At 35.1% G+C, this 13,099-nt stretch overlaps 1 protein-coding gene across 1 annotated transcript in view; it reads right to left on the bottom strand.

Annotated features, from left to right (window-relative positions):
* LOC123309531 (gamma-sarcoglycan) overlaps window positions 1-12,768 on the bottom strand; it is a 51,081-nt gene extending 38,313 nt beyond the window's left edge. The window contains exons 1-2 of the mRNA XM_044892693.1: window positions 12,494-12,768; window positions 10,218-10,258 (exon numbers count right to left, since the gene is read on the bottom strand). The gene's annotated coding sequence lies outside the window, so the exon portion shown is untranslated. The remainder of the gene's footprint in view (window positions 1-10,217; window positions 10,259-12,493) is intronic.
* Between the last annotated feature and the right edge of the window lie 331 nt (window positions 12,769-13,099).

Raw genomic sequence — 13,099 nt, forward strand, 5'->3', positions numbered from 1 at the left:
AATTGTTGAGCAGGGTATATATGTATAACTAAAAGATTGAATCACAATGAGCATACGATATCTTGTAGACGTTTGTGGTGAGGTGAAGTGAGGAATATCTTTGAGGGCTCAATGTTGAACCAAGTAATGCTGATTTCATAACTTCAATGCGAAATGCCTCTCTTGCGACAATATCAAATTGGTCTTCCTTGCTCCTAAGTAAATTTCCACGTCATACTCGAAAACACGAAAATACTCTCTGGCCTCTGCGGAACTGGACATACATACGCATAACAATACTTTTTTTAACGACCCACCATGAATAATTGGATAGTAAGACTCTTGAAAGGGACAAGATACTTCGAAGTGGAGATATTCCCGAATCAATATTTGCAGAGGAATGTAAAAACACTCGGGTCGTACGAAACCATTATTCTGAAATATTCAAGTTCGTGTCTGGATCCCTTTGGGGTAAATGCAAAGTGGTTATATTGCCAGTTTGCGGCACGATCGCTAAAATGACATGTTTTTGAGGAGCTGTTTGAATTTATGGCGCTGAAAGTCCCTTGTAGAAGAAGTGATTATCGCAAGAAGTCCATGTACATGTTTAAAACATTAAGATATGTTGGTTGCGTAAGATCCTTGTTTATTCTGAAACATGCCGTGGAATTTTATGCGGATGAAAATTTTGGTTGAAAAGAAGGCCACTGTAAATTAGTATCTTGTGTTACACGCTGGTTTGGCCGAAAATATGGACAGTTTTGATTTATGACCATGTTAACAGTTAGCTAGAGTTTGACCGTTCTCCGCAAGGATATTGTGTTATTTTAATTTAACGTAGACCAGAGTCATGTTCACTTTCTCGAAAAGTGGCAGCTAAGCCATATAGCGATATATAATTCGAGCCTTTTTTTTGTACACTAACAATTATATTCTTTTTTGTATTAGGTCGTACGGAAATTTAGTGTTGTATTTGTCTCACTCGGTTGCTTCATCATGAATCAAGTCTACTAATCACATTTTTCATATTTCTCGTTCTTTTGCGCAAAATGCTCGCTCGTTGCGCAGAAATTATTATGAAAAATAATGCTTTTCCCAAGTGGTTGCACAGATGATTATTGAAGTGAAATTGGGGGACGAACATCACACTCCAAAATTTTGAAATCAATGGGTTATAAATACAAAAGAATGAAGAAACGCAAAATTTGATTTGAACAAAAGCATGTCGTTGCAGCCAAAATTACTTTCTTGCGAAAATTTTGGTATTTTGTTCTTCTATTCCTCGATGAACACGTCATGTAAGTATATAATGTGTACTTAAAGTATGGAATAAATTCTCTCGCACTGGGTTAAAAAAAAATGCTGAAACATGTCGATATACTTTTTAAGAGGGGCATATTTTAGGCATATTACCTTGCCTCTAACTTCACCCCCTGAGCGGGGTTGAGTGCCACCTCTAGTTTTTGTAATGGGAAGGGAGGTCGAGAGAAAACTCATTTTAAAGGTCCAGATTATAACCCTAGAGTTTGAAGTTACTAGCGTTATCTTTGTTAACATGACAGCTTGTCAAAATTCCTAATTTCATTAGTTTTCTCGAACTGTCATATTAACAGAAATCACAGCAGCCACTCCAAACTTTAGGGTTATAACTACCTACTTAAATAATAAACAATAACTTACTTTACCCAATTAAATATTCAAACTGAAATTCTTTTCTGGCCTGACAGTATACTGTTCAATAAACAACATTTTTCCATTTCTGTTAATATGACAGCTTGACAAAACTAATAAAATTAGGAATTTGGACTATCATGTTAACGAAGACCACACTAGCAACTTCAAACTCTAGGGTTATAATCTGGAGCGAGAGACCTTTAAAATAAGGTATCACTAGACACCCCTTCCAATTACAAATACTAGGGTTGGCACTCACCCCCGCTAAGTGGGTGAAGCTAGAGGCAAGGCAATATGCCTAAAATGTGCCCCTCGCTTGACGCATTTTTTTTATTGCCAGTGCGAGAAAATGAATTTATTCCATACTTTCTGTGCACACTGTATGATATGAAGAGCAATCCATACAATATATAAATGTATAAAATGTCCGAAGGTAAACGTTTTACTCTTATAAACGCAGGAAGTACCTAATTTTGAATTTTCAGAGGAGTGTAGGTAGTTTAATATTTAATTCCATTTTGACGTTTAAAGACGACATTATTCAACCCATAGCAACAAGGGTAAGTTGAGAAGGGTAAGTTTAAAATGAATATATGATATCTTGTCCTTTTCATGCGAATAAAATAAGGAGCAATGAAGTTGAACAACTGAAAACATAGCATAAGTTTAACCAGCTATAACTTACTATTACTTAGCCATTTTGAATTTTTAGCTAGAGGTGCAAAGCTATATCTTTTTTCTGGGCGTCAAGGTATTTTTTCTTCATTGCCTACTTGTTGTACCGGGTGTGAATGTGAGGCAACAAAAAATTTTTTTCTTTTTGGCGAAGAGTTTTGAAATAGTGGGGGGAATTACAGAGTCCTTTTAGATGTTCTGTGGATTATTAGGTCAATAACTCGGCAAATTTTACCATTCTTCTGGTATATTGCGTTGCTATGGAAATATCACCATTTCATAAGGGTCTAGTTATTTCTTAATTTTAGCTATAACTTTCACGTTTCTCCACCGGTGTTGGATTTTTCTTTAGCGGTGTGAAGCACTATCCTCCGTCATAAGAAACACTTATTTATCAAAACAAGAGTCGAAAACTTATGACATATTGACACTAGCGGGTCAACATATTCTTCTTTGCATACGCTACAAAGGTAACACTTATTTCGAGTTTTGTTTCGTTCGTTCGTTGTGTTTTCTTAACAAAAGTACCAATTAGTCGCATGAAACTCTCCTATATTGAATATAATATTAATCGATATGTGTTGCAGTTATGTAGTGAATCGAGATTTTGCAGTTTAACATGTTTCAATCAGTGAACTCTAAAAAAAAATTCTTTTAGAGTTCCATTAGACTCGCCATTGATCAAAAACCATTATTCGTTTTATTAGCCCTATCCATTTTGTCCGTCTGTTCTGTCTCCTAAGGAACATAACATCAGCGTTGAATATGAAACTAAAAAACACGTTAATCTAACGTGTCCTTATGGTTCTCTCACAACGTATGAGTAAGAAACATTACAGGTTTTATGTTAAACTATTCAAGAACTCGTGACTATATGAAACTTATTCACATCATATGAACTTTCAATCAATAAAATATAACAAAAGCTACATCAATGTTGAATTGAATGTTGAATGTGTTTGTCCGCGATTAATGTTATTATTGAATTCCCAATATATAAAGTGAAATGATACGAACCACCCGAATCATTTTTCTGAAAAACACTTCCTTCAACGGTTCTGCAGAAAAGTAATAAAATGGATTGCCACACCTCTTGGTTTCAGGATTCAGAAGTGATCACTCAACAGAACAGCAATTACTGAGACTCACAGAATACATAACAGAAGGATTCCAAAATAAACAAGCAACAGGTCTTGTTCTACTAGATGTCGCCAGAGCATTCGACAGAGTATGGCATGAAGGATTGATTTACAAAATGAGATATGCTGGATATTCAATCAAACTGTACAAGTTGATTATGAATTATTTGAGGAACATTCTACGTGAAAGTGGAAGGAAAAATCTCCACTACCAGATATATGGAAGCAGGGGTGCCTCAAGGGTCAGTACTTGGGCTGTTGCTGTATAACATATATATTCACGATATACCAAAATCTCCAAGGACTATGCTGACACTATATGCCGACGAAACTGGAATCGAAATACGACATCGCAAGCCAGAAATCATATAAGGAAAATTACAAGAAGCTATAGATGATTGGTGTATTAAATGGAAAATGAAGCTCAACGGACAAAAGAGCTAAGCGATATTACTGCAGAAGAGGAAACTGAGAACTAGAACAAATCTAGAGGTAGATGGAGAAGAAATCGAGTGGAAAAACGAAGCGAAATATTTAGGTATCACCCTAGACAAAGGTCTAACTTGAAGAAGCCATATCAAACAAGCCGTTGACAAAACCAAGGCAGCGATGAATTCGCTCTACCCGCTGATAGGTAGAAAGAGCCACATGTCAAATGAGACAAAATTGAAAATAATCAAAGCCGTTGTTAGACCGCAGCTGACTTATGGATCAGGTGCTTGGGGATTTGCGGCAAAGAGCCATATAAAAAGAATTCAGGCAACAGAAAATGAGCTACTACGATGTGCCATAGATGCACCTTGGTTTGTCAGGAACAAACAGATATATCGAGATCTGAAGTGGGAAACCATCACCGAATTTATGAAGAGGAAAGCTGAAAAGTTATTCGAAACAGCGAAGGAACATCCAAACGAAGAACTCAGGAGACTAGTGGACTACGATCCGGAGGAAGACAGAGGAAGAATGAGAATTTACAAAAGGAGACCGCGAGATCAATTGAGGAGAGATTAAAATGAGTACGGAAACTTATTAAAACTATACTAAGAAGAGATATCCGAAGTGGACGAACATGAAAACCCTAGCACAATAATGCGCAAGAAGAAATTAACTTGGTTTCAGTTGGTGAAGTAGCGGCCAGTGTACCTGACTAGGACGTAGGACAGCCAGAGATGTGGGTTTGAGTTCAGGCTTGGTATGGGTGTTTGTGTTATCAGAAAAGTATGAATAGTATCTATAATTGATGTTTGCTGTCCATAGATGACAAAACCAGGATGAATGGAAAATATGATAATGAACATTTTGTCGTTTATTCAACGATGAGTAGAGAAGTAGAAGTAGAGAAGCGTTACTTGAAAAAAACAACGATTTATTAACATATCTTTTTTTTGTTCATTAGGATGTCTCGACCAGCCTCAGTCTCCTCTACCCAGACTAACAGATCCTTTTAGAAGTCACACGCCTGTTATTCCATAAAAAATGGATGCTATATTGATTTATAGTAGGTTGTTATAGGTCATTATAGTGTCTTCAAGAAGAAACGTGGGTGAGGTGTTTTGCGTACATACTTCTAATAATACAACTTATATACGAGTATTATCCAAATAATCACTGATGTTCGTTCTTTCAATTTCATTTTTACTTTCGTCAAACCCACCATAACACTCATCATCCCACCACTGCTCTCCTCCGCTATCCCTTACAAGCCGTTTCTTACCTCAATGAGGTTACACGTACAACACAATCAGCCCCCACAATGATGACTAATTGAGGTTTGAAGCCCAAAGAAGGGTCTTTCTAGGCTCGAAAGAGCTAGCGTGAATCGATTCCCTGGCTTGTAATAGAACAGAAACATGAGGTTTATTCGAAGCTAAAACGACGCTAATTCTCTTGTTGCAATTATTGTTCAAGGAAAGTTGCACAGGGTATAATTGGCTGCAATGGAATTATATAGCGGAGCTGAAAGCTCAATTCAGAAAACTTTGCATCTAATTATGCGTACAGATTGATGTCGAAATTGAGTGTTTGATAGTGTATTTGGAGATTAGCGAAATTCGTGATGAATTGAGGGTTGAGTGATAAACGTTAAGATCGGAATTATGCCGTAGCATGTTATTACTGCTCAACTGGAACTCTCTTTGTTTGCAACTTTCTTAGCTCCGACACCATTCGGGCGCATTTGTGAGAGAGTACGATAAATTTTATTCCAGTCATATAAGGACAACAAATCTCCCAGTGAGGGTTGAATTCCTACTGAAGTTTTGATTGATTAATTTTATGGGTTAATGCTTGACACAGCAAGTCTATCTTATGTTTTTCTCTCGGAGAAAGTTATTATAAATGTTGGTTGGTAAAATTATACATATTTTTCGGGTTTTTCCGCTGTAACCTCCTCTGGAAATCTGACTAGGCATTATTATAAAAAAAGTAGAACAATTATTTCTGTGCCCATAGCGATCAAACGCTTTCTCATTGTTCAACCCATTTTCATACTAGACTTTGGAGAGTGGAGAATGATTGCTGCTGACATACCACAGATTTTTGTTTCCCAAATCATGTACCAGTAGATAATTTATTTTCTATCCAATAAATGTGCTGGTGTCGCTAGACGGAAATAAATTTTGAGTCAAAGAAGTTAAAGTTGCCTGAATTTTCGAGCACTGGTGAAAGATGATATAATTATTTAACACATTTTCCATTTTTTCATCCAGAGGGTATGGTTCACTAACCGAACGGAAGAAGAAACTTCTAAACAATTCAGCCTAGATACCCGTATTAAGAGTACCGAAGGTAAAATCTTTTATTTATACATTCCTATTGAATATATTTGTACATTTCCACATTAAATATATAATACATGTATTCTTGATGATTTTGGATTATTTAATTCAATGAATTTATATTTTAAGATGTATACATATTCATTTCAGAGTGAATTTTTCAGAAGAAAATGGGAACAAACATATTCTTGCCAGAATTGGCTTCAAATGAAGACTAAGCAATTATTATTATCATTTCATATACTTATAATTCATGCAATAAAAAATATATTATCTATTTGTTGACTTCAGTGATTTCCTGAGAATTTTATCAATTTCTCGATTGTTCTTAATGAAGCTGATGACTCTTACTTATTGCACTCTATTAAGAAATTTCTTCATTGAGTTCAATTTCCTTACTATATTTATACCGATGCTGAAAAAAATGATTTATGGTATTTTATAGATATAGATTTAGAACTGTATATAGGGGGAATTGTCCAGGAAAGCCTGTTAAAATAATAACAAAAAAACGAACATACATACATATGTACATTGTACATACTCGAGCGTAACAGATTAAGATATATGTGGTTACTTACATGTTGAAAAGTACAAAACTAACGAATCAAACGTCACACCACGATAGAGTAGACCAAATACTATTGAATGATACCAATATTAGTTCAGCGAAAATGCACTGTTTCCAAAATGATCAGAATTTTATGGAAATACCTAGAGTTGCCGATTTTCGAACTATTTTTTTTCAATCACAGAGCCAGTTTGTGAAAAAGGATAGCGATTTTAAATCATATTAATCCTAGATTATTGTTTTATTATACCTAATTAAAAGTATTTCAAGTACTTAATCGAAAACATAAATGTAAATGTAAATTAAAACAATTGATTTTTCTACATAATTTTTATTATTCAGAATAAACCCCCGCCATAGGGCTGATAATATGGGAGACAAACGCGGTCCCTATTCAAAAATTGGCCCTGTGATTAGGAAGATTGACCGAAAATCGGCAATTTCAGGTTAGGTTTTTTCGGAATCGTTACATTTTCGCTCAACTAATGTTGGTGTCATTCGATAGTATTTCATCTACTCTATCGTGGTGTGACGTTTGATTCACTAGTTTTGGGATACCCTGTATATATTCTCTTAATCTGACAATTTAAGCGTGACGAAAATGTGTGGGATGGCGCCAAACTTGCAAAAAAAATCGTCACGTGTACATTCTCGAGCGCGGTGGCTTTTTTTTTAAAGCTAATGATTCAAAAATAACGGAAAAAATATATTTTGACATTTTCAGCAGGCGAAATAATACGGATTGGTCATAACCTTGACAGTTTTTTTGAATTATCTCCTCTCCTGAGCTTCAAATTGTTCTCGCATTCATTATAGAAGTTGTAGAGAATTTTCTACGAATTTTGTTCGAAGCAATTTTCTAGGTTTGAACGTTAAAGTTAACCTGCAATAAAATGCAGGCAGGCCATTTTAAATTGACGTTAGAATTTCGATCTCTGAAATTCACAATTATTAACTTCAAGCGGTAGCAGTGACTGACCTATTTTCCCCATTTTTGGGATCACTTTTTTATTACGGCGATCGTTCTCCTTCTCTCTACTCTTCACTAGACGAGCTCAAAGTTGAGCCCATTTTCGGAGATATTTTCATTAGTACTTTTTGGCCGGTCAATATTTTATGAAATTTGTGAAATTTCAATTTAATTCTTATAAATTTGGGGGCCCTCCGTATGAAAACGGATAGTTCACATAACGTAAACTCATTCGACGCAGAATTAACGTTTAAAAGTCCCCTGAACTTAAATGGGCTCAGGTATTCCTTAATATTTAGGGATCGTTGGTGAATACGGGGATGAGTCATAATAGCCTTATAAATATGAATAGAAATCTGAGTCATGTAATTTAGAATATACTATTGCATTTTTTTAATCGAGGTAATGCACATCCTGTGAAGAATTTTGCACGAATTTTGCTACACTTTTTACTTATTTTATTTTTTCAACAGTAGAGACAGGCTGCTGGTTTCTTAAAAATATTTTTGAAATGTATACGTTTTTTTAGTTTTGCTAGGTTACGAATACGCATTAGAGCATATTTTTTCAAATTGAAAATACTTTTATTTTTACCACTGACGGCCGTACAGACTGTCCAAATAAATTCGGTCAAAACATGGTACGCCAATGCTGTTTTTGAAATTTGAAATTATTTTCGCGATTGCCACATTATTCACAGTGGAAATGATGGCTTGGGATTTCAACAGAAGATATATACCTTTTGAGATAAAAAATAAAATGTAATTTGATCTAAGGGAGCTAGGAATATCTAGCTTCCGAAATCGTTTAGACACAGATTGAGGCAGCTTGTACGCCTTCATATTTTATCATAGAATCTCTATATCATAAAATCATGTGAAGAATGAAAACCCGAAAATGAACCTTATATTGAGACACCCTGATCTAAGAATATGTAGCTATTTCAATCCCTGGCCCATCTTGAAGAATGTAGCTTTTCGTATTGGACATTCCATGAATTCAGAAGAATTCAGGCCACTGAAAACAAGCTGCTACGATGTGCAATAGATGCACCTTGGTTTGTCAGGAATAGACAGATTTATAAGGACCTGAAATGGGAAACCATAACGGAATTCATGAACAGAAAAGCAGAGAACTTATTCGAAACAGCGAAAAACCATCCGAATCGAGAACTCAGGAGACTAGTGGACTACGACCCAGAGGAAGACAAAAGGAGAATGCGAATTTACCGAAGGAGACCAAGAGATCAATTAAAAAGAGATTAAAATAAGAACAGAAACTTATTGAAAAATCCAATAAAGTGTTATCCAATAGAGGATAAACACATAAATCCCAGCACGATAGTGTGCGAGAAGAAAACCGACTAAGAGATGAACGGTTTATAAGCAAATGCCCGGAACAAATATTCAAGAAACGGTTAAGGGTTTTTAGTGGGTCTCGAGCTCAGGAGAGTGAGAAACCCCAAACTTGTTTCCCCTCAGGAGAGGATGGTTCGTCTGACTTGCAGATTTTCCCCCTGCTACACCAAAAAAAAAAACATTCCATGAAGAATTGAACAAGCATTTTGTGTTCCTTTTGAAATATTATCAGAGATATCATCGGAGTCTAGGGTTTCTGCTTTCCTATCTGCTTCAAGGACGTAGTTAAGCCAACCGCTTTTTTTGCTTTCTATTCATCGTAGTCTCCAAAATTTCTTCTAGGTAACCAAACTAAACTGAGTATGTTGCCATCTGTCAGTTTCATTACAGGCCTAATATTTCAGGGGTTTCCTGAACATTCATCGGCCTTTTTATTCAACTCTGGTCCACATTGATTTCTGAATCAGCTTTTGAAAAACAGACCTCTACAATTAATTTATTTTATTAAAAATATTACAAATATGGACCTTAATCCAAAAACATTGAACCTTCTCAGAATTTCTTCATATGAATTAGATTCAAGAAATGTTTTCACTTATACAGGTACCTTTCCCCTGAGGAGCCTAACTTAGGAGAAATTTCTAAAGAGATCAAATATCATGTAGTTCCAACTTCAAACAGCATATTTATTCAACTCCAGTTGTATTCCGTTTTTAAATGAAAACTCTCACTTTGTTAAACAAGTCTCATTTCATACGAGCACTTGAGTGTATTATTCTTGCGATCAATTAGCCTTTCTAACTTGATGCCGAGTTCGCAAAGTCGAAATAGGAGAAACATTACCAGTTGCTGCCAGTCACGAAACTTATTTCTCCTGAGAGCCTCCATCCGTAAGCGGCTTTTTTTATACATTCATGATGAATATAAAAAATTACATTTCAACCTTCAAGATGTCGAAGATGGTACGTCCTCTTTTCGTTCTTCCATTCCGGAATTGTTGAAATTTTCATTACTGGCGGATATTTTTGCGCTCCGTTGCTCATTGCAATTTTCGTAAATGAATTTCGTACTCACCTGAGAATACTGCCAGACGTCGTGTTGTTGTTTGTTTTCGCCTGGAAAAATAAGTTTGATGTGAATTGGAAACGATTGATGGAGCTTTAGTGGGGGTTATAAGAACAGAGAACCTTTTATTGTACACAATGAAGTCATAAGTATTGTTCTGAAGGTCTCGAAAGAATAGGATTCGAGATGATTATTATCTTCAAATAATTCGTTAAAAATTGATACGTTCTTAAACGCATTCTGATATACAGGATGTTTTCTTGATATATGGCAATGTTACAGGACATCTTAATCTATGCGTGATTACAAAAAGTTTAACATTAAATAAAAAATTCCAGAGGTCTGTTTCGTTGTTTCGTTTTATAATTGATATGGAAAAAAAATATATTCAGGGTGTTTCATGAGGCCATAGCCTAATGGTGAATGCAGGTCATCCAGGCCTTTCAGAAAACTTGCTTGTTTTGTATCCTGAGGCTATTAGTTTCGGAGATACGGGGTGATTCATGAATATTGACCTAAATTTGCGATACCCATAACTCTGGAATGCAAGGTCTGATTTCGATCAAATCTTATGGGTTTGTTCACTTCGGAAAGCTCTTCCAAACGGTTCATGAAATATCAATATTTTCAAGGCAGTACTCAGAATATCATGATTTTTCATTCAAGCACCGAAATCTACATTTTTCATATCCCCTGCAGAAATTTCGTTATTGGTATGAGAAACTACATAATTTTTTTCAAGGAATTCAATTTTAACTTTGCATGGCACACTTATTACAAGGGAATAGGAACCGGACGAAATTATATTTTATGTCATTTTTTCGAAATGCGGTCCTGTTTTTATTCCTTCGGTGATAATATTCATGGTCCTTTGCGGAGACTCTGAATTTTTTTGAATTCTGTTCAATTCTTCTTTATTTTAAACCCTCAGCACATACTGAGTGTCCATCAAAAAGTGTTTAAGATCATGCAAAGTCGAGCTGTGAATTCTTTTGAAATTACATATTGAATTTAGATACAAATGATTGAAACCCTCTTGGAAAATGTAATCCGTAAGTGTATTTCCTTCATAACACACGTAAATATTAAAATTTATTCTTCCGAAAAACCTTAATTTTTTTATTTCCTTTCATGAAACAACAATGAAACCGGAACCGAACGAATTCATGTTTTATGTCATTTATTCATTTTTCATTCATTTGGTGATATTATCCAGTGCCTTCGTTCGAGGTTTTAATTTTTTTTTTTTAATCTGTTCAAATCTTTTTCAATTTAAAGCCTCAGTTCCCACTGAGTGTGCGTGAAAAAGTGACAGACACTTCTGACTTCACGAGAGCATTTGCAGCAGAGGATAGAAGAAGCCTGTGCAGAAGTTAAATAAAATCACGATATAATAAGACGGGCAATATTTATTGCCCTCAAAATCAGATTATTTAATCTGAAAAACATTTTTCCAACAATCCAATAAATATATGTATTTAATAAGTTTTCATTAGGCAATCCTGATAAAATCAGGTGGCTATCAATAAGTTTCCATAAAATGATATGATATATCTACATATTCTCGTAGGTAGACACCTGAGGTGTTCCAACTTTTGTGAGACAATAATTTTTTTGCCCTCTTTCTTCGATATTTCTTATAATTGCATCTCTCAAAAATATAGTTTGTATGAATATATTGGAAAAATCCGCGTGACCAAGATTCTGAGAATTTTCAGGAAAAACATTTTACTCGAAACAAAAAGTTGGTAGACACATTAATCAGCCACCTAAGAAACGAGGAACGGTTATGTAGCAATCACAATTCTTCCGACGAGCATTCCGATTATAAAATAAAGTATGAAATTCGATTCGAAATAAAGAAGAAATAATTTTTCTCCATATTGTTCGACTAGTCATGATGGATTTCAATAACAATAATAATGAGCTTATATTCTCATGGAACTTAAAACAATATTTATATACAATTAGCAACAAAATGGGATAAAAAGTAGAATGTTCCATTGGAGCACTGTGAATTTATGATTTACATTTGTTTCAGTTCCATCACAATAGTAAATATATAGGTAGTTAAGCAGTAATCAATGCTACATAAATGAATATTTTTATATTTGCACAGTTTCGTGCACAGAGTTTTGATGAATGCAGCTTTACTGATCGAAATGAAAATATATAACACGGGTGAATTCCCATAATATTTTTACCGTGACGGATTTATCTGTAAACAGTTCACCATTCAATTACAGAGGCCATATATTTTTTTATAATTAACAATCGATACTTACGTTCCGAACCTGAGTATCTCAATAAATTCCAGCCGTAGGTTTGAGAAAAATTCAGAGCATGAATTTCCACCAACAAGCGAATTCCACCAGAGGCGCTCTACTGATGGAAGTGTTGCCAACATAAATAAACAAACTGAGAGTAAATCACTTTCGAATTATTTCGCAGTGGGAACAACGACCACTAATTGCATATGAAATTTGTTATTGGTACTTTTACTAATTTAAAACTAACAAATTCGTATACAAACGACCCGCATTCATGCAGCGCTCTGCCAAAATAGCAACTATCAGTTTACTTTCAAGTAGTCGAATTCCTCTTCTCCGAGGTAAAAATAGATCGTTTTGTTTTTATTGTTTTTGAGTGGATCCGTTACACTCAGCCAGCTTCTCCTACGCATCCGTAGTGTATGATTTATTCTGTTTTATTAGCTCTTTGCTCGATATTTTAGAGTAATTGCGCCTATTTTATGCGTCTAGAGTTTCGGAGATACGATCTGATGACTGGAACTGAGCCATCAATTTTGATTGCAATGAGTTATAAATCCCAGCAGGTTCAACGAACAGAAACAAATTGACGGATATTTTGAAAAAAATATCTCTTGACAG

Source organism: Coccinella septempunctata, chromosome 3 (assembly GCF_907165205.1).
Source record: "Coccinella septempunctata chromosome 3, icCocSept1.1, whole genome shotgun sequence".
Lineage (NCBI taxonomy): Eukaryota > Metazoa > Arthropoda > Insecta > Coleoptera > Coccinellidae > Coccinella > Coccinella septempunctata.